A 22,857-nucleotide genomic window follows, 5' to 3' on the forward strand; every position below is an offset into this window, starting at 1 on the left:
CACGCTGTGTGTTTCCTTATCCAAATGGTCCATAGAAATGATCAGGACAGGCCCAAACCAGAGGCCCAGGCATGGCTGTCCTTTGGAGGCTTCTCTGAGCTGTCCACAAGGACGTTGCCGGAGGAGCTGCCAAATATCCGACTGAATTCAGTACGTACTCACCCACACCTGGCTTATTGTCCTAGGTTGTAAAGACCAGGCCGTTATGTGAACATTTACATTATGCAAAGATGGGGAACGGGCACATCAGGTCACACAATGAGGAGCAACTACACGATTCCATATCTGTTACATTACATCGTTACATAACTGCCAAACCACTGAGGACCCGGATCCAGAGAAGTTGTGACATAGTCTTAATCCGCGCAGCCCGTGTTCCTTTTCCTTCGAGAGTCATCGATGCAAACGAGTCAGGAGGTTGATTCTTTCAAAAACAAAGCACACTCACTGCCATTGTCCCATGCTAACTCATAACAACCTTGTAAGCATAGTCAAGAACTCTCCGTGTGGCTCTCTGAGACTTTCTTTCTTTATGGGTGTAGAAAACCTCAGCTTTCTCGTGAGGAGTGGCTGGGGCTTTTAAACCGCTCACCTTGTAGTTGGCAGCCCACACATAACCGTAACACCACACTATTGCCGACCTGTGAAATGTTGGATAAGGAGATCATTGATAAGTGGGCAGTGGGTGTGTTGGAGTTCTGCTCGCTGGGCAGTATTGTTTTTAGTGCTGTCACTGGTTTCTTAGGGGGTCCTGCTTACAATTCTGGACACTCAGGGACATACTAGCTGAAGGCTCATTAGCCACCCCCCACCTGCCTCAGGAATTTCTGCTTTGATCTACTCCTGAGAACCGGAGATTATTGTCCATCGTGGGCAAAAGCCAATGTATTGGTAGCTGTCAAGTCAACTGTGACTCATGGCGACCCCTCCGTCCCCCCACCCCACCCCCATTGCAGAGTACTACTGGGCTCCTTAGGGTCTTCAAGCCTGTACCCTCCCAGGAGGGATTGGAAGCCTATGGTTGGAAGTCCCCTGAGTGGGCTCAGAACACCAGCCTTTTAATTAATAGTTGAACACTTAACTGTTTGTGTCGCTGACCTCACAGTAAACTTAGAAACAGGGCATTCTTCCCCTCTCCCCCACCCTCCCGCACACCCTCCCGGCCATGTGCTGGCTGCTATCTAGTCCCTGGCGAGGGCAGTCCTATGGTTCCCAGGAGTCACTCGGGACCACTGACGTCCCCGTGTGGTGGGTATGCAAACACTCAGGGACGCTGGAGCCAGGCAATGACGCTGGGGCTGTTCTATTTATGTTCTCCAGGAGCCGACAAAGCGTGCCCTTCACTTACCCAGCTGAGCTTGGGCTTGCTGCTTAGTTTGGGTGGCCACTGGCTCCAGTCCTGATGGGCGGGGCAGTCAGGGGGCGGAGCTGCGCATGTAAACTTTAGTCTCTTCCCTCCTGCCAAATAGTATGGCCCATCGCACTCTGGCCTCCACCCCCGCCCTCTGGGCCTGCATCCCCTGTCGATGCTCTGAACTGCGCCTGCACCTGGTCCTGGTTTCTGGGCAGTCCTTCGGTGGAAGGAGCAGAGCCCTGCACACTGGAGTGGCGTGCTGGCGAACCAAGTGTGGACACTGACCCAGACGGAGGAGCAGCTGTAGTGTACCCTGTACCGCAGGAACAAGAGTCACGTGGGCAAGCCCACGCCAGAGGAGCTGCAGACCCTGCGCCAGTATGTCCAGCTGGATGTCAGTCTGGCTCAAGTGTATAACCACTGGAGCTCCGTGGACCCTCACTTCCAAAAGGTGGCCCCCAAATTCCAAGGTGTGCGGCTTCTGCGGCAGGACCCCGTAGAGTGTCTTTTCTCCTGCATCTGCTCTCCCAACAGCAGCACCACCCGCATCACTGGCATGGTGGAACGGCTCTGCCGGGCCTTCAGACCTCTGCTCATCCAGCTAAATGGCTTCCCCACCCTGCAGGCCTTGGCTGGGCCCAAGGTGGAGGCCCACCTCCGGAAGCTGGACTTAGGGTACCGTGCCCGCCTTGTGAGTGCCAGTGCTGAGCCATCCTGGAAGAACAGGGCGGGCTGCCCTGGCTGCAGCAGCTGCGTAAAACCCCCTACAAGGAAACCCACAAGGCCCTCTGCACCTTGCCTGGCGTGGGCCCCAAGGTGGCTGACTACATCTGTCTGATGGGCTTCGACAAGCTCTAGGCTGTGCCAGTGGACATCCACATGTGGCAGATTGCCCAGTGTGACTTCAGTTGGAACTCCGCCATGAGCCAGGCCAAGGGTCTGAGTCCCCCAGCCAACAAGGAACGGGGAAGCTTCTTCTGGAATCTGTGGGGCCCTCATGCTGGCTGGGCCCAAGCGGTGCTGTTCTGTGCTGACCTACAGCAGCCGTGTCGGGCTCAGGAGCCACCAGCCAAGCGTACAAAGGTCTCCAGAGGGCAAGCAGGCCAGGCAGGAACAATAGACCTCCCTTCCTCCCTCCCCAAGGCTGCATGTTGGGGAGGGGGTTCCCTGGAGCTACATCAGGGGCCATGCACCCCCAGATCAAGCAGTTGGTTTGCACAACAGGGTTGGGTGGGAGCTCTCTGGGGAGACAGGCTCCCTAAGGTTTTACCCTCTTCCCTTTATTACAAGAAGGAACAATAAAATAGAAACATTAAAAAAAAAAACAACAACAACCAAGACCGTGCCCACCCGCCCCACCCCTTAAGCCTCTTTAATGTGTTGCACTAAAGTAGCAAAGATGAAAAGTACATCATGTGTTTTATTCCTATGGAATGGTTGGTGGAGACATCACACATTTCTCTGAGAGGAAAACTGCCCAATTCATATGATCCCCCCAAAGATCCACCATGAATACTCCGTGGAATGTACATACGTGAGTTAGTTCAAGTTTATTGTGCCAACCTGGCCGATAGACACATGTGGGGTTAATTGAAGGGCAGACGCATACATGGCTCAGTGAGCCTCGCTTTTCTAGTTCTCGGGTCTCTTACTTTGTGATGGTTGGACCAGGGTGCAGCTGCCTTAGCCAGTTCCCTGCTTCAGCTGGCAAGGCTCACTTCCTGTGAGATATCCCCAAAGAAAAGCCACGTGGACCTACCCCGATGCAGCCCTGGGTGCTGGAGCAGCTGTGTGGAGACCCTTGCCAGCACTGAGATACTTACACGCTCACTGATTCAGCTTTCCTCCTGCAGTCGGCATCGCTGCGTGTGTTTTATGAGATGGAGGAGGACTTTGTGGATTGGTGTTAGATATATGGATTAATGTTGGACTTGTGGGCTTGGGCAGCACTGGGTTGGGATGTTTCCTTGATGTGCACTTACCCTTTTTATAACACTCTTATACATATGAGTTTCTGTGGATTTGTTTCTCTAAAGTATCCAGACTAACACAATATGTACACATTGCCATGTCTGGATATGCCACACACAGAGAGAGGAATAGATGAGTGGACACAGATAGGAAAATAATTTTACCCAAATGGAATCATCCTGTACATGGTAGTTGTGCGAAAAATTCACTAAATTTAACTGAAATTTTAAAAATATGACAATAAGAAACTCAAGGAACTGAAATGGAAAAAATTGCTGAATACTGGATAAATGTTTTTTTTCACAGTATGAGATATTAGTTCCTAAAATATCCTTCAAAGACGAGAAAAGTATCATACATATTAAGATGTTAGAGTAGTTTTAAAGCCAAATTTTAATTTTAGACACTATCTAGTGACTTCCTATTGTGAAAGAAGGGACAATTAGCATATTACTCTTTTACTCTCTCCTTTTTCAATATAAGGCATTTATCAAATACTTCAGCATTGTCCAAGGAATTAGTATTAATGGGCTTTCTATTCTTTAACCTTAATTTCTAGTTGCTCAATCTGTGGAGTGTGGACTATGGAATGCCAACTGCAGATCTGGTTATTGTTATTTTTAACCACTCTCTCTCTCTCTCTCTCTGAATTTATTTTGATTAACTTTTTTTCAGAGAAGCTCCTTATTTTGCCTGAATGGCAGAGTCTGTCAACTGGCTCAATACTTCCAGGGAGGCCTCCCTCACTCCTTCTTCTGGAGGGCGCGAGGAGACACTTCATAGTTTTCACACTGATTTCGTTCTCGTACAGGTTGTCACACATCTCCCCTCTACTATTGTATTTGCCTCCTAACCACATCCTGCTCCTCTCCTCGCCTCCTGTCCCTTCCCTAGCTTATCCTGCCCTATCCCACTCCATTGCATTCCACCCCTCTCCACCCTACCCCATCCTGTCCTCTCCCACCCCGGCAGATAAGTCAAACAAGAGCCACAATTTGATTTAACGTAGATGATGTCGCTCCTGGTCTGAGCCCTCGGTGGTTTCTTTTGCTATCTAGAAGATATGCATGGTCTGTAAGACTGTCCAAGATTCTGCTCAGGCGACCTTGCTGGCATGATTTCTCCCAATTACCCCTCCACCCAGTCTTCTCGCTGCTATGTGAGTCCCTGTGCATGTTTCCACCTCAAGATCTCTGCGCTCACCAGTCTTCCTTTCTAGAACACCTTTCCCTTGTTTATTTCTTAAGAAGACCTTTGGGCCTATGTTGTAAGAGAGACCTTTGATGGTTACTTCGATAACACACTATCTTTTACCAACCCTCATGCCCACGTTTAGCCTATCCATCTTCAAAATTCAGATCACAAACTGTCATTAAATGCTTTCTATTGACCGCATCCTCTTGAGATGGAAACTCTGATTCATTCATTTCATCTTTGGTATTTAAAATCGTCACCCATCACGTTGTGCTCAATATGTATTATTTAAATTAATGAAAACTAACAGATTGATGTTTTTGACATTTTAATATATGATCTTTTTTCCTTCCTCACGTCTCATACTTGATTCTTTTTTTTTAATCCTTGAAGCTGCAGAAGTTGAGCAAATATCTTGATGTAGACTTGAGATCAACTGATATCTCCTTCAGTGCTTAGCTTTCGGAACCCGAGCACCCACTCTGCGGTGCCGCTCCACATAGCCTAGAAGAGCAGTGCTTTCCTGGTATCGCCAAGACGTATTTCATCGTAAGGACACTCGGCGTGTCCCTAGTTTTCTGGAGGTCATGGGTGAAGCCGCTAGAAATATATGAGAACAGGCTTTTGTGGGGACGTATGTTTTCATTCTCCTTGAGTAAGTTTCTAGGAGTGGGATTGCTAGGTCATCTGCTAACTGTTTGTTCAGCTTAATAAGCAACCGTGAGACTGTTTCCTTCTGAGGATGTAGCCACTCACGTTCCTCCCAGCCGTTCTGCCTCTTCACTCCCATGGGATTCTGTTCGGCTGTTTTATTTGTTAGCCCTTCTCGTAGGTGTCTTTTTAGGGCTTCGTTTCGTCAATAACCAATACTGATGCGTACCCTACCGTGTGCTCAGTTGTTGCCCATGCACAATTCTTCAGTGTAGTTTTGCCCACTGCCGGAGTGGGTGGTTTGCTCCCTTGGTGTTTGGTTTTGAGAGTCCTCTCTACACATACCCCATGCAAGTGCTCGGCCGGATTCATGATGACCACTATTCCCGTCCACTTGGAGGACTGTTTTTTCCTTCTCTTACAAGGCCCTTTCCCAGAGCAAACGTTTTTCAGTTTTTCCAAAACTGTGCCTTTGTTGTCTTATTTTAAGAACCCTTTGCTCAACCCGAGATGACTAAGATTTTTCTCTCAAGTTTTATAATTTTATATTTTAGTTTTAGGGTTATGATAGGGTCTGACTTATTTTTGTATATGGTATGAGGAATGGGTGGAGGTTTTTATTACTTTGTATATGGATGTCCAATTATTCCAGCACCATTTGTTGGAAAGACTAGCTCTTTGGAATTGCCTGTGTACCTTCGTAGCCCATGTCTTGGCCATCTGTGCATGGTCTGAACCTCCCATTGTGCTCCAATCTATGTGTCCTGTGCTCCATCAATGGCGCGGGTGATAGTCGCAGGTCTAGAGTAAGTCTTGCAGTCAGGTAGTGTGAGTTCTCCAACTTGGCTCTCTTTTAAAATCGTTTCAGCTATTCTAGTTTGTTTTCACTTGTAGAAGAAGTTAAAGATCATCTTGTGGACATCTACTTAAACAATCCTGCTGGGATCTTGATTGAGAGGGTATTAAATCAATCTGTTGAGGAAAATGGATAGTTTAATAATGTTGAGCCTTCTGAGCCATGAACAAAGCACACAAGCCTATTTATTTAGGCCTCCTTTAATCCTGTAATCAGTGTTTTAGAGAGCCAATGCTAAGAATTTTTTGGTTTGGTGTCAATGGAAATAGTGACCAACCTTTAAAATCCCAAGGTCTCACTGCTAGTATGTGAGCAAGGAGTTCTATTGGTGCAGTGGGTGAGGTGGTGGGTGGGTGAGGTGGTGGGTGGGTGAGGTGGTGGGTGGGTGAGGTGGTGGGTGGGTGAGGTGGTGGGTGGGTGAGGTGGTGGGTGGGTGAGGTGGTGGGTGGGTGAGGTGGTGGGTGGGTGAGGTGGTGGGTGGGTGAGGTGGTGGGTGGGTGAGGTGGTGGGTGGGTGAGGTGATGGGCAGCTATGCAGCAGGTCAGCAGTTCCAATCAACCAGCCACTCGAAGGGACAAAGATAAAGATTTCTGCTCCTGTGAAGATTTACAGCTTCAGAAACCCAGAGGGACAGATTTAATCTGCCCCCAGGATGGCTGTGGTCAGAATTAACACGGTGGCCATGATTTTTGAGGGTCCCCCCCACCCCAGTTTATAGAAATACCATTTCCACAACTTTTCTTATTGAATTGTATAATATGTGAATTGCATACAACAAAAAAGAGAGAAGAAAAAAGAAATACAATCAAGTTTTATGTGCTATATGTATAATTGTGTATATTACTCTTTTATCCTATGACCTTGCTAAACTTGCTTATTGGCTCTAGGAAGTTTGTGTGTGCATTCTTCGGGATTCTTTATGTAACCAAGCCCTTCACGTACAGATAAAGGCAGCTGTTTTTCCTCCTCTTTGATCTCTACCTGTTGTTTTTCTTTTCCTTGCTGTTATATACAGACTAGACCGATCAGCATGATGTTGAACAGGAGTGGCGAGGGAAGACATCCTTGCTTGTTCCCAGTCTGAGAGAGAGCCATTCTTTTACTATTAAGTACGATGTTAGCTATGGGCTTAGTTTGCTTGGTCTGTAACACTGCCAGGTCAAGGAAGTTCTATCTACACCTATTTTGCTGAAAATTTTATCATGATGTTTTCTAATTATTTTGGGGGAGGACCTATTAAGATGATCGTAAGGTTTTCTCTTTGAGTCTGTCCACACAGAGAGCTCTGTTAATCAGTAGGTACTTCAGACAAATTATCAGATTGCCTTGAGCCTTCGTGTTTGCATCTGTAATTAGGAGTGGCAGGGAAGGCAAGGCTTCCCAACAGGTATCAGAACCATCTCCAAGACAATAGTTTCTTTCTGAAGCCTGAAACACAAACGCTTTAGAAGACGAAGAGTTGGGTGAATACATTCAGGAAGATCTGAGCAGCAGCATGAACACAGACTTGTCCCCTCAAATCCAGAATACTGACAGGTCTCTCCGCAATGCTGGGGCGAGGGCCAAGTCCAGCTGAGCCTCTTACTAGCCAGCAAGTTATGGAACTACCCTGGGCCCAGGTTTCCTCAACTGGAAACATTCCAGGTTGTCGGGAAGAATAACATACAGATGAAGAGCTCAGCACGGGGTCTGACACAAGACAAATGCAATCACTGTCACACTGATTATCTTCATCTTCGTTGTTGTTATGGACTAACTTTTATTAGCATCTTGGGAGTCACTGTAGACCTTTCGTTCACCTCCAACATTGTCATTATGTGACCCTGGGTTCTTTAACCTCTCTGAACCTCAGTTTCCTAATCTTTAAGCTGGAGCATATATATATGTGTGTGTGTGTGTATGTGTGTGTATATGTGTGTGTGTATGTCTATATCTCTGTATGTATATATCATTATAGTCATATATATAGTTATATATACTGCTAGTGAGTCCATTCTGACTCTTGGCAATCGACACAGGTTTTCTGAAGCTGCAGAACTTTCCAGGAGCAGACAGCCTCATTTTTCTCCTGTGGAGAGGCTGGTGGGCTTGAACCGACCTACCCCTAAGCCACAGAGTCACCAAGACTCCTTACTTGCTAAAATGGGCTTAATAATAATAAGAGTGCTTGTCAGAGGACGGTGGGGGTGATTAAATGAGATGATGTAAGAGCACACGGTACAGAGCAGGCTCCACATACAACTAATTAGAAAGAGGAGCCCCACATAAAGCTCCACTCAGAAGCGCTGTTTGGAGGCCACTCAGAAAGACGTCGTCTTAGATGGCAGAGTGGCCTCCTGAGTCGGTTACTTCAAGAGAGGATGTCGATGGTAGTCTTTGTCAGGAGCCAACAAGGGAAGACAACACCCCCAATTAGCTGGAGGACACAGGGGGGTGCCAGGTGGTTGATGTGGGCCTCGGCCCCCTGCCTCCTGCAGTTTCACTGGTGGCATTGTTAGGCAGCTTAGCTTAGGGAACTGGGAAGTCCATTGACGCATGCCCAGGAGAGCCAGCATAGGACAAAGCTGGATTTTCCCGCCAGTGGGCGGAGATGGGCGTTACACCTGGAGCAGCCCACCTGGGCCAGGTGACTGCAATTCAGCCAATGGGATCGACCTGGGGTCGTTCACCACGCCTCCCCCGGGAACCCTTAAGAAGGCAGGAACCGAGAGGGAGAGGGTCTTGTTTTGGTTGATCTGGTCATCTTTGTGGAAGGAGAGAGATCCTTGCGTGACCTGGAGCAGTCTCTGCCAGGCCGCATGGTCAGAGGAATCCTATGGGTGCCGCGTAAAACCTGAAGCTTCTTTTAACTCTCATTAAATTCACTTGGATCACGAGCCCGGCTTCGGCGTGAAATCTTTCTCGCGCGGAGCCAAGGACCGAGGCTGAAATCTAGTCCTGGAGAGAGAGACCTTACAGCATCTGCATGCTGTCTTCCCTCTGTCCAAGGCAGGCTTTCTTCTCAGGGTGGCCGTGCTGCCTCGGGTCTCTGTGGGCTGCCCTATCCTCACAGCCCACGTCAGAGGAAAGAGCAACTGGCCTCTCCCTGCGCATCCACCCCAGGGCCCCAAAAGACAGCTGGGGGTTACCTGATTCCCTCTGGACAGCTAGCTGATTGGCCATCCTGTGTCACATGTTCAGGCTTGTGGCAGGGCCTTGGGGTCCTTTGATTGACAGTGTCATCAGAATTACAAAGAGGGTGGGGGAAGTTCCCATCAAGCAAAGAGGGTGCAGTTACCAGAAGGAGAAAGAAGAGTCCTGGGCGGACAGATGCAAGAGCTGTCTGCTGGAGTTAAAAATATGCCCGAGGTAAATCCCTGGGTGATCTAATGCATCATCTTAATGGGCTATTAAGGGGAAGGGGATGCTTCTAAGACTGTTCTATGGATCCCACGGTGCCCTGCCAGGGAAGGATTCATGGGGCGGGTCCCCGCTGCCTCCCCCTCTGTCCTGTGCCCATGGTCAGTCTGCAGCATGCCCCGACCACACCCTCACCCACATCCCTCCTCTGCTAGCTGCTGGCTTGGTGGCCAGGCTGCATCCCTTGAGCTAACATGGTCCAGGCAGCAAGAGGGCCCACCCGGAGGCCAAAATTGGTACCTACCTTCGCAGAGTGCTGGGCCGGGAAATTCAGACAGCCCTGAAAAGAGCTCTGCTCTGGGAACCCACAGCCCCAGAGCTGATGCCAGTCCCTCCCTGTGAAGTTGTGTGCCCTTGGCCACACGCTAACCTCAGCGCCCACTGCTGCCAACCCAGCGGCCGGGCTGCGTGCTCTCTGACGTCTGCTCCAGCGCTGACATTCTGGGAATCTATGAATGTCATTAAATTCATGAATCGGCTTCTTTGCCTGGAACAAGTCAGCTTAAAATACATGCAAATTGCACTAAGTATAGCTGTTCCCTCGCTGAGGAGGCAGCCTGGCGTGTTTACATAGTTTGAAATTGGCTGTGGCCTCCCTCCATGGCGGGGCGTAATGATGGACGCTGCGGCCTGGCCAGCAGAGCCACCTCGGAATGCAGGTGGCTCCCGGACCTTTTCCAGCTGCCGGGGGAGGAACATCCACGCGCCAGGGTCTGTGCTAAAGGCCTTCTTTCACCGTGCAGTCTCGAAGCAATCCCTGAAAGCAAGTATCACTACACCCAGCGTTCGATTCCCCCTGATTCGTGTTTGCTTACTAACCTGCCGTGAACCGGTTCACATACTTTTGATGGTGGAAAAATTTCCACTTCTAGGTGTGGCTGGCACCTGTCTCTCTCTCAACCCCACAGCACCTTCCTATAGAGTCATAGCCCCCTTGCAAATAGGCACTCCCTGGCAGGGACAGCGTACCACTAGGCAAAACCATGGGCTGTGCGCTTTAACTGAGGAGTAAATCAGCACAAGTCAGCCTGTGCTTACCGTGCTTTGCGAATAGTCTGGACCTGAATAATGCCGAAGCCACACCATGTGTAAACCCTGCGGTCAGGACTGACTCTAAGACCCACGCTGTCTGTCGGCTCCAGCACAGGGCCGCAGGGCCGCCTCTTCCACCAGCGGAGCTCTGCTGGCCCTCCGGGCGCTTGTTGGCTCAGTTCTGAGAGATTTTCCATTCGACAAATAGTTGGTGAGTGGCCAGGCTGTGCCAGGCTCTGCTCTCGGGATTCTGCAGCACACAGACTGAGTGGGTCTGTGCCTGCACCGAGCTGCCGTCTAAAGGGTGAGTTAGAAAACAAACACAGCCATTGAGTGGGTGCTGGTTCACAGAGACCCTGCAGGACAGGCTAGAGCCGCGCCTGTGAGCTGTTGTGAGTGTCACTCTCAGAGCAGAGCAGAAGGCCTGTCTTTCTCCTGGTGGAAAGCCAGCGCAGGACAGACAAATAAGAGGCATTGCAGTGGTTCTCAACCTGTGGGTCACGACCCCTTGGGGGAGTGTGTCAAACGACCCTTTCGCAGAGGTCGCCTGATTCATAACAGTAGCAACATTACAGTTAAGAAGTAGCGATGAAAATAATTTGATGGTTGGGGGTCACCACCACATGAGGAACTGTAGGAAAGGGTCGCGACTTTAGGAAGGTTGAGAACCACTGATGTAAAGGGAAGCGATGCTGGCAGAGACCAACCACACCAGAAGCCCAGCCTAGGTTGGGCGGTGGTGGTGGTGAGGCTGTCTCTGTTCTGAAAAGGCTGGCCTGCGGTGATATCTGAGCTGAGAACAGGGTTTCCGTGACAAGGGTTGGGTCAATGGTTCTGGCTTCCAGTCTCAGCACCTACTAGCTGTGTCACCACGAGCAAGTCTCCTCCTGTGTCACCTGGAACCAGAGTGTCTCCCATGGAACAGTGGTGGCGAGGCCTGTAAATAATGGGTGTAGAACCAGGAGCCATTGAACCTGGCCATTGTTACTGTCACTGCATTTTCTGGTCAGGCCCTGGTCCTGCATTGCTCTGACCTTGGAACTCTGCAAGGTCGAATCCCTCTAGGGCTCACCCAAACTCCACCATGCCTGCCAGGGCAGGTGTGGGAGCTGGGTCAAGAGTCAGGGCCTCGGTTCCACTCCTGACTCTGAGACCAGCTGGTTGGGGGCTGTGTTAGTCTGGGTAGACTAGAGAAACAAATTCATAGACATGCATATGTGTATAAGAAAGAGCTTTATGTACAAGTGCAATTGAATATTGAGAAAAGATCCCAGGCCAGTCCAGATCAAATTCATAAACCCAATATTAGTCCATATGTTTGATACCAGTCTGTAAATTCCTCTCCTGCAGTTGTTCAATGATGCTGAATGCAGGAAGGTCACAGGCCAGTGGGAGGATAGTCTTGTGGATCTGGTGGAAGCATCTCAGCACTGGCATGGGCCTCCACGTGGCTCCTCCAGGGCCAGGGCTCTTGCTGCCATCAGCATAGATCCATGTGTCTTGTCAGTAGAGTCTCTCAGGGAGCAAGTCTGTTGGCCGCCTCCAATGAGCTATTTATCTCCTTATCACCTCCAAGTGAGGTCATCAAGCTGCGATCTGATTGACAGGCGAAACTCCACTCCTTCACTCTTAATCCTTTCAAATTGACAACAGGTTATGTCACTACACAGGGGCCTTGGCCAGTCAAGGACTATGAGGTCTCAATTCTTCCCACTTCTTGGGGGTGGGGGCAGGAACTGTAACACCATCAAGGTATGAACTTATTTTGAATGTCTCTGCTGAGATCAAGTTCTCCCTCTCGCCACTTCTCACTAGCATGAAGGTTGGGGGGTTCAAGTCCACCCAGGGGTGCCTTGGAAGATAGGTCTAATGATCTACTTTTGGAAACTCAGCCCCCGGAGACCGATGGAGCAGTCTTACCCTGTCATGCGTGCAGCTTGACTCAGCGGCAGCTGCTGTTGATGACAAACATTTTGTAAGAACATGACCTTTGGTAAGAAGGGGAATAGTTGGCTAGAAGGAGAAAAGAAAGCCCTGGAAATGGCCCAGGCAAATACGTGCCCTGAAAGTGTCTCCAGAAAGCTGCCATTGGTACAAGTTCGCGTGATCTAATTGGTTGATGGGTTGTTATAATATTTGTAAGATTCCCCCCCATAAAATGAAAAAACGCAAAACAGAACCAACCTTCCACTAGAAAACAGCACCATCATTATCTTCCTCATAAAAATCCCATAATTCCAGAAAATTCTATCACAATTTCAGATCCATGGGACATCTAAGTTCTTTATTCTCCAGGAGAACAGGTGGAATGAACGGACTTACATTCCTGAAATCCCCACCGGAAGAGTGTGCTGTGCTGTGTCGTGGACAGAGCGCGGGCCATGGGTATCAGATGCAACTGGGCCCAAGGCTCCCTGTGGCACTTTCTAGCTGGGTAAAGTAACCCTCAATGAGCCTCAGGTGCTCCACGTGTTCAAAGAGGATAGTAATACTTACGTTATGGGGTAGGGGGAGCTGCTGAGTTCAGGTGAGATGATGCATTTGGGAGAGGAGCATAAAACAACTGCAGGTGGGCGTTTGGGAGAGAGGAGCAGGGTGACTGCTAGCTGGGAGGGGTGGGAGGGATGGCTCACCAACACTGCTTGTTTTTCCATCGCTAAGCTGAGTGAGGGCCCTGGGGGAGGGAGAGTAGGGAGCAGGGTCGGTCTCAGGAAATGTCTCAGGGTGGGAGGGAGTGGCAGCAGTGTTCCTAGAGGCAGCCTCTCTCAGCCCCAATAGGTTCGTGGACCGGAGGAAGGACAGAGACTCCTCCCATGGCTCTGTGGATAAATGACAGCTCCTGGGTATAGCATTGAGATGGCCCTTGGCTTCATCCCTCACTCGCACTTTATTCTTGGGCTTCCAGCTTCCCATTTATAAAGCCAGGTGACTGCTCAGGTTCCTGTTGCCCCCGATAGTCTATTACTGTCCAGATGAACCTGCTCACCTAACCCCCAAGGGCAGCTTTACAGTCAGATAGAAAGAAAAGGGTGTGGGCTATTTCTGGGGCGTCCTGGAAGGTGGGTGGGCACTGGGAGTTTCTAGCGGGGGGAAGGGCTCTGGGCTGTGTATGATCCCATGTCAGAGCAGTGGGGAGCCTGGTGTTTCTGGAAGCCCATCTGGAGAATGGCCAGGCGGATCACTCAGGGCGGGGCTCCAGGGAAGAGTTTGAGGACCAGGCATATGAACGGGCCCTTCCTCTTCCACCCTGAACCCCGGGGAGGAGCTGAGCTTCTTGCACCCTGGAGGTTCGCCCCTGCTTGAAATCTGTGGTATTCTGGGAGTGAACCCCACTGTCCAGGGGACCCTAGTTGCTAATGTCCCAGTAGGCTCTGTGCCCAAGATCTCATGGTCTAGACCTGGAACCTTCTCAGGTTCCACTTGACCAGTGGTGGGGCCTGCTGGATGGGACCCAGGGCACAGTGCGTGAGGCTAACTCCCTCTGACGAGCCCAAGAGCTACACTCCAGGGGCTGGCCAAGTTGAGGCCCAGATGCCCTCCGTTGGCAGGGCAGCTGGTAGGATTGATCTCATAATTAACTCAAGGCCAGGCCTGGCTGACTGTCTGGGCTCCTGTCCTGTCTGGGCTCCGACCTGTGGCTCCCAGGATGGGCAGGATTTGCCTCTGAGAAGGAAGATGTACTACCTCCAAAATCCGACGGTCATTCCAATCTCTGCGGACGGCAGACCCTTGTGGTTTCCCACCTCTCACAGAGCCTGCGAGGATCTATGTCCCTTCTCCAACTGCCGGCCTCAGAGGCTGCCCCTGCTCAGTCTGCTCCAGCAACCCTGCCTGCAAACGCACATGCATTCGCCTGCCTCCCAGACTTTGCCCTCGCTGCTCCCGGGGCCTGGGACGGGCTTCCCACGCCCTAGCTCACTGACTTGAATGGCATCTTCTTTGCTCAGCCTACTGGAGGGAGCAGTCTGGCCACGAGTATCCGTCTCCTCAGCCTCTTAGCTTGTCCATCCTGGTGAGCCGATTCCGGCTCAGGGAGTCCACGGGTGGTGTATGGCCACCAAGCAACGTGCTGACGGCGTGAGTCCACCCAGAGGCGCCTGGGCAAGCGAGGCCAGGCGATCTGCTTTGGAAACAGCGCCACTGAAAACCACATTTGAGAACAAAAAGAAGAAACGTGGTTTGTGTATCAACAGACCGGACTTCGACCACCACAAGAGGCCGGGGATTGGGGTGGGAAAGAAAACAGGAAGTCATCACAGGATATCATTGACTTCATCTCTTGAGATGAATTGTGTAATATATATATTATATGTCAAGTATGTTCCTTTAAAAACAATATATATATTTTCCCTTTAAACTACATTTAATTAAAATAATTTTATTGGGAACTCTTACAGCTCTTATAATAATCCATCCATCCATTGTATGAAGCACATTTGTACATATGTTGCCATCATCATTTCTAAAACATTTTCTTTCTACTTGAGCCCTTGCTACCAGCTCCTCCCCCCAAAAACGTTTTTAATCCCTCTATGTCCCTCCTCCCTCAAACCTAAATCCTGATGTGAATGGCTTAAAGAAAGAAAAGAAAGAGGAGAAAAAGTAAATTGGAAAGGACTTAGAGTCCTTCCTGTCAAGGGAGTTCATCTCAGACTAACAGAAGAAGAAACTGCGTGTAGCTGAGTCTGCTCGGAACAGACGGGCCGTCCTGAGAGCGGTGACTAGCGGGCCACTGAGGACTTGCAATGTCTGTGCTCCTGCTGCTACGGGGCTCGAGGCTTCTCCTCCCAGACGGAGTGTCCCCTTTGCGAACCCTTCTGGAGGCTGGGCAGGTGCTAGTGTGAGATTCCTGATACCAGGGTGACCCCGTGTTCACTCTGATCCCAGAGCTAGCTCAGCAGATGTTCACAGTGGGAAAGAATGGATTCCAAAACAGGGCAGAGGCGCCGACGCCTGGCACCATTTGTTAGGGACCGATTGACCTGCTAGGGACCCGCGAGTCTTTTAATAGAAGGCCCTCATCTCCACAAGGCTCTGCCATGGTGGTTTCACCTCACTCCACAGACGAAGAGGACGGAACTCTGGGGCTTTAACCTTCCAGATCTGTGGGCAGGGTCGGGCTTCCAAAGCAGACCTGCCTGCCCGTTGCTGGGCTCCTTGCTTATGTTTCTTCCCTCAGAAAAGTAGGGGTGTTAGTCTGGGCAGACTCGAGAAGCAAATCCAGAGAGACATTCATATGTGTACACAGAAGAGCTTTATATATTAGAGTAATTGAATATTGAGAAAATGTCCGCACCCAGGCCAGATCAAGTCCATAAGTTCAAGGTTAGTCCATATGTCTGTTAGCAATCTATAAAGTCCTCTTCAGGTTCACGAAACACGTGCAAAGATGCTGAGCACAGGAAGATCACAGGCCAGTGGGTGGGAAGTCTAAGGATCCAGTGGTGGTGTAAGCATCTCAGTGCTGGCAGGGGTCTCCATGTGGTTCCTCCAGCTCAGGGCACTAGTGTAGCTCCATGTGTCTTGTCAGCTGGAATGTCTCCCAACGAGTCTGCCTCCAGTGAGCTATTTATCTCCTTAGCGCCTCCAAATGAGGTCATCAAGCTGAGACCTGATCGACAGGCTAAACTCTACCCTTTCCCACTTAATCCTCTCAAATTGACAACAGACTATGTAACTACCACAGTGGGTGCATTCACTGAGCTCTTCCTGTATGCTGGCGATTCCCAATCTACCTTCTGCTCTCATGGCGTCCTTGTGAAGAACAGTTTGTCCTCGTCCTCCACCCCACCCTTATAAATGACGAAGCCCAGGCAGGCCAGCAGAGGATGAAGAGTAGGCAGCAAAGCAACTCCTTCTCTGCCCTGAAAATGTAAAGTAAAGGGGGGAGACTAGGGAGGGGGCCCAAACCCCCAGGCTTCCCCCTTCCTCTCTCTCAGGCGTGGAGGCTCAGGGGAGGAAAGCTTTTTCAGGAATGTTTAATATAGCATTGCTTATTCACACCTTGCAGCCTCGTGATTCCCATTGACAAAAATACACGAGCAGGGTGAGCTGATTCCATCACACCTCCCAATCCCTAGACTTCTCAGTTCGCCCTTCCTCAAGACTCCTGGCTCTTCTCTTCTCCTGGAGTCTGCCCGCCAGAGGTCAGAAGATCCGAGGGGAACCGAGTCGGAGAGCTGGATGATTCCATTGTTCTTGTATTTGTAAGACCCGGCTGGGTGTCGATCCTACCAAGTCCCTGCTCAGGTCATCAAGACCCTAGACTTGTCTTCCACGACTTGGGAGTGTGAGGAGACCAGGTCCTAGATTTGCTTCTCCCAAGCGGTGTGATTTGGGCAATTACTTTGCCCTTTTGGAACGTCTGTTTCCTCCTCTGAACGTGGAGACAGTGGCCATGATCTCCCAGAGCAATGCAAGGTCTAAACGAGATGACACACACAATGCCAACCACATGGCATTCCTTCTACCTTAGTTGGATTTAAATCACTATTCAGTCAGCTTAGTCCTTGTCCATGGCCAGTACCCGCAGTGGACAAAGAGCCTCGCTCTTGATATGATAGCTTCAGGGGTCAAGGGCCTGAGGCCAGGCTAAGAAGTCTGAGAGCAAGTCCTTGGAGTTTGTCACCGTCTAACTGTGTGTATCTCCTCGGGTACTTCTAATACCCCCTCTAATACGCTATTCCTCTACTTAGCCACAATGCCCCTCTGGTGTGGCACAGAGCATGGCGGGCAGGTGAACAGGTGCAAGTGAGGATGGCACAGTGTGGCTCTGTGGTCTGGTTTCGGCTGGATCAAAGGCGTTGGGCATACCGAGGCATTAATTGACAGGCTGCTGAAAGAGTAGTAAGTGCCCCGTTCCCTGCTGCCTTGGGCCCTTACGTGTTAGGAGGTGGAAATGGCTTTGGGCTCCAGGAACAGGTTGGTACTCACCTGGGGCCCAGCTGTTCTGTAATCACATTTGCCAAGAATCTCCTCACCTAAGGCTCCTGGGGATGGAGTAAGGCCAGGGACACTAGCTGGATTCCTAGTCTGGTATCGCTTTCTCATTTTCAAGGGGAGGGGAGTACCTTTCTCTGGGCTGGTGCTGCTGCTTCCTACACATCTCTGATGCTGATTTCTGGGACTCAGAGAAGCACTATCAATTATGAATATTTTTCCTCTTCATCCTTTAAGGTGACCCTGTGAGGGAGTTATCTTTAATTCGGTTTGAGACAAAACACACACACACATACACACAGACACACACACACAAAGTTTAAACTGATGAGTGTTGTTAGGGTCACACCGATAATATCTTTACAAGGGCGCTTCAAAACATTTGTCAAAAATTTGATTATCTTTCAGTTTTTGAAGGAAATTTTTGAAGACACCCTCCCACCCCCCTATACAGTAGAGTCAGGAATGAAATTCAGCTCTGACTTCAAAGCCTTGGAAAGGCTGTGGGACTCCTTAGGATTTCTAGGTCCTTGAGATATGTGAAGAGTTGGGCCCTGGGGCTGGTATGGGGTCAGGTGGTCTTTGGAGGGCAAGTTCTCTGAGACTGGTGGGCCTGGGGCATGCCAACTCACTCACTAGCATTGAGTCGATTGTAGCTCATAGTGACCCCATAGGCCTGATAGAATTCCCCCTGTGGGTTTCCAAGACCATAATAACTCTTTATGGGAGTAGAAAGCCTCATCTTTCTCCCAAGGTTTGTGCTGAGGACAGGCCATTAGGAGATGTCTGGCACCTTGAACATTGACTATCTGGATGAGTTAGACTACTTGCTTCTGAAAATCAGCCTGACCCCTAAAGTGAAGATTGGAAGCGTCTTGAAGGGTCAGAAAAATATGCAGACATAAGGTCCCAGGACATGGCCTTTCTCTCTGTCCCAATGAAAGTCTTGGCCACCATTGTAACTGCATGGTATAGGCGTTTGTTCATTCCATAAGCATTTGCTGTGTCTGGTATTGTGTAGAATCTAGGAACCCAAAGATTAGCAAGATACTTAAGATACCTGTTTAGGCTGGAAGAAAGATGATCACCCTTAGTGAATGAACAATGAATTGATTTGTCTTCTGTGGTAGTTACATAATCTGGTGTCAACTTGAGGGGCTTGCGAGTGAAGGGGTAGAGTCTGGCCGGTCAATCAAGATATAACCAATGAGACCTGTGTGTGGACATGGCCTTCTCCCGAGAATTCTGGGAAGTCTGTTATTGCCTCCTTGGAGGCAGGAAACACTTCTCTCTCTCTCTGCTCACCCCCTGAGAGCTGCTGTCCTACTGGACACTTGGTGCTACCCCCTGGGAGTTGGAGAAGCCACATGGACCTACCCCGATGCAACCAGACTTCTGGGGCTAGAGAAGCCACATAGGGACCCCTGCCAGCCCCGAGATGCTTACAATGCCACTGGATCCATAAGACTTCCAACCCACTGGCCTGTGATCTTCCTACATTTGGCATCATTGCATGTGTTTCATGAGTCTGAAGAGGAGTTTATCGATTGGTATCAGACAACATGTGGGCTAATATTGGATTTATGGACTTGATCTGGACTGGGCTGGGACGTTTTCTCAATTAATTTTATATATAGACCTCTTACTTATATACAAATGAGTGTCTATGGATTTGTTTCGCTAGTCTACCCAGACTAGCGCATCTTCTAATGTGGTTGCTGGTGGCCCTTCAAGTGACGAGCAAATTAAACAGTGCAGGTTTTCCTTTGCCACAGACCTTGGGAGAGGCAGCCTATTTGTGCCATGTAGTCGGTTCTGACCCATAGCGACCCTTTGCACAATAGAACGAAACTCTGCATTGTCCCGCAGCGCCCTCACAGCCGTGCCTGCGCCTGAGCCCATTGTTGCAGCCACTGAGGTAACCCATGCAGATGGGAGATTTTCCTTCTAACCAACACTGCAAGCCATTAAGCATCCAGAGGCATGGTTAGTGTCCAGGTTAGGTTCAAGGGCATGACCCTTTTCTGTGAAGTCATGATGTGTGCTGTTTAGGGGCCCAAGCGAGGGGTGTGTGTGTGAGCCGTGAGGATGGCCAGCAGAGGGGGGAAAGAGGAGAGGATAATTGGAGCTGACAGATTCAGAAATGCCAAGTTGTTGGATCAGAGATGCAGACTTGCCTCATTTGCATATCACTGAAATAGCACCAATTTCACATTGAAGGGTATGGTCCTTCTCCCTCTGCTGTGCTGAACAAGGCCTGAGAAACTCCAGGCCTGCATTTGGAGCCGCAGGGACAGATGGAGGTAAAGAGAAGTCCTGGGGTGAGTGTCAGGTCCAGCTGCACAAGAGCCACTAACTGGCTGTCAGTTAGTCCTGGTATCTCTCTTCTGCCTGGAAGACCCACAAGGGCAGAGTGTTGGAAGCACCCAATGCAAAATAAAAATTAATGAAAAATCGAAACGTGGTTAAAAAAAAAAGCGAAATTTAGGGGGAAAAAGATAGAATCAAGTTGAGCATACAGATGTGCTCATTAACTAAATTTACTGTGCTTATTGGAAATCAAACAAAAGACCACTATTGTATAAATTAACAGATTGTCAAAAACAGACTAAACACTCATTTCTATTTAGTGGGAGGGGCTGAGACAAACGAAAACACAAGACAAAATAAAAGCGCTACGTGTTGCCGTACTCAGAGACAGAGGCTGTCTGCCCACGAAGGTCCACACAATTCTGATCCACTTGTTGTCCTCCGTTCGTCTCCTGCGACGTGCTGATGGGCACGTTTTGTTTTCAAGGATGCGGCAATGGGCTCTACTAGATCCCTGTCCTTAGGCTGGTGTCAGACTGTTCTAAGCCATCCGAATTGATGCTCCTCAGATCCTAAGCATCTTCGCGGTTTCCTTTTGCCCTAATTGGCCATTTTACCCTACTGGCTCTGAGGAAGAAAACTGATCCCCACACACACACCCCCATTCCTTGTTCCTCTTGAAACAAATTCCTGAAACGAAAGCCTTCCTGGTGGAACAGCTGGAACTTGGAGAGTTTCCATCATGTTGTCGTCCTGCACGCCAGCTTGAACTAGAAGATTGTGCTGCTTGTTCTATAATTTTCTACTGCAGCCCCCAAATGTCTCTTCTTCCAACATGGAACGTTCAATTCAGAGACACTGTAATGCAAGTCAAGTTTAAAACTCAGGTTCATTTCCCCCAAACCATGACAGTGACAACCTTCTCTTCCCCGCCTCACTCATCTCACTGACAGCTCTTCTTGTGAACTGCTCCGTCGGTCCGTCAGTCGGCAAGGGAACCGTCTCATTTCTTAGCAGCCAGTCTCGAGAAGATGAAGCCCCATGTGGTTTTCATTACAAAAGGCCTGTGACCCCATCTCATCGCCATCTCATCTCTAGAAGCGCAAGGCTGTGAGTTGTTACAGGAGTAGAAGGCCTTGTCTCTCTGCCTTGGAGTGGCCGGTGGTTTCAAACTGCTTACTTTGCGGTTAGCAGCCCAACAGGTACCGCCCAGAGAGTAGGTACGTGAAAATGACCTGGGAAATAATTGTCCTTTCCTGGACAGTGGGGAGAAAACAAGGGACCTACCTTTGCCCAGTAGCTTTAACTCTGGGGATTGTGGACACCCAGACTCTCTATAGGTAGAAACATGGATGTCCCACAGTATGTTGTAGGAAATGATTTCAGGGGGTTCCTAGGTCACCGGGAGCCACTCCCGTACTTCCTTGCCCCCATTAAGGGTTCCTGGAGTAGAAGGAAATGGAGCATCGGTGGTACAGTGGGCTACGAGCTGGGCAGCTAACCACAGCGTCAGCTGTTTGAAACCAGCAGCTGTTCCAAGGAAGAAAGATGAGGCTTTGCACTCCCCTAAAAAGTAGCAGCCTCAGAAGCCCAAAGAGGCACTTCAACTACAGGGCCACTATGAGCCTAAATTGACTTGATGGATCCAAACATACTTCCCTTGGGACAATACAGACTTACATTGACCCTGTAGCACAGGGTAGAACTTCCCTGGAGGATTTCTGAGAGTGTAACACTTTGTGGCAGTAGAAAGGTTCTTTAAGGATAAACACCAAGACAAAGACCGGGGCAGGCTTCTGCTCTCCGGTCATGTAATCTTCTAATCCGGTCTCCCTGCCTAACACCTATGAACCATACATCACCCCTTTTACATATTCAGCTTAAAAAACACTTCGACAGAGAGACCTCCCCTCGGCTGGGTTCAGTTTCTCCAGATGTGGGGAGTGGGAGACCATTCAGTTGCTGTCATACAACTTTGTCCTAAGGTCACCCCAAATCAATAGACATTTCTATGAAAATAATGGAAATGTCAAGATGGGAGGATTTGGGGGCGCCTGCATGCATATCTTGAGTAAATGCCAACTCACAGTGACCCTATACGACAGGGTAGAACTGCCTCTGTGCTTCCAAGTCAAGTTTAAAACTCAGGTTTTATGGGTGTCAAAAGTCCCACCTTTCTTCCACAGTGTGGCTGGTGATTTCGAACTGCTGACCTTGTGGTTAGCAGTTGAACGTGTACCCACAATGCCACCGAGACTCCCTGCATGTTTCAGAGAAGGTGATTATATTTTTGTTGGTGGGCAAACTAGGTGGAACAACTCCCCTTGGAGGAAAAACAAAAAAACTCACTTAATACTTACATAGAACCCAAGAGGAGAATACACCTGGTATTATGTACCTAATTGGATACTTTGACCTAGTTTCTATGCAGCCCTTGGTGACCCACACCATGAGTGATAGTCTACAGGGACTTTAGACTTTGTCTTTTCGGGGCACACAACATCCTTCGTAGGCCACACCCAAAAGACTTGATCTAGAAACCACGCTAAGCACGCTGGGCTTTACCTCAAACGCACCTGCAGCAGATTTAAGGAACTGACATACTGCCTTGGACTTGAGGCTGAAATGCCCCAGAAGACTGCTCTCCCAAGGTTATGGAGTTGGTGGGTGTTGGACTTTGATTCCTCACTGGATATAATAAATTTCCTATCTGAATGTCATCCTTGCTTTCTTATGGCATGTATTAGTCTGGTAGGCATGGTTCTGCCTTTGTGAATGAATGTTATCGAAAGTTTTGCCTGATCACCAACCCCCATTGTTGTGTAAATAGTGTCCAGTCACTTAAGAGTTTAATCTGTACAAGTCAACAATTCATGTATTTTGCCCTGAAGAGCCACCGTATACCTGTATGATTTCCTTTCACCAACAGAATTTTAAACTCTATAGCATTGGCTGAATTAATTACACTATCAAGAGCGATGCCCCCAAGGGGATGATTTATAATGATCTCTATCATAAAATGGCAATGATGTCTCTAAAGTGAACCAGAGACAGAGATAAACCATAGATATAGGAAGGGATTTGGGGCTCACACTTAATTCTAATCTCCATCCAAGAATACTTATTTCTTGTGACATGGCCCTCCTCAATA

At 49.2% G+C, this 22,857-nt stretch overlaps 1 pseudogene; it reads left to right on the forward strand.

Annotated features, from left to right (window-relative positions):
* The window catches only part of LOC142437055 (N-glycosylase/DNA lyase-like), a 105,193-nt pseudogene that overhangs the window by 73,989 nt on the left and 8,347 nt on the right, over nucleotides 1-22,857 (forward strand).

This window comes from Tenrec ecaudatus, chromosome 1 (assembly GCF_050624435.1).
Source record: "Tenrec ecaudatus isolate mTenEca1 chromosome 1, mTenEca1.hap1, whole genome shotgun sequence".
Classification (NCBI taxonomy): domain Eukaryota; kingdom Metazoa; phylum Chordata; class Mammalia; order Afrosoricida; family Tenrecidae; genus Tenrec; species Tenrec ecaudatus.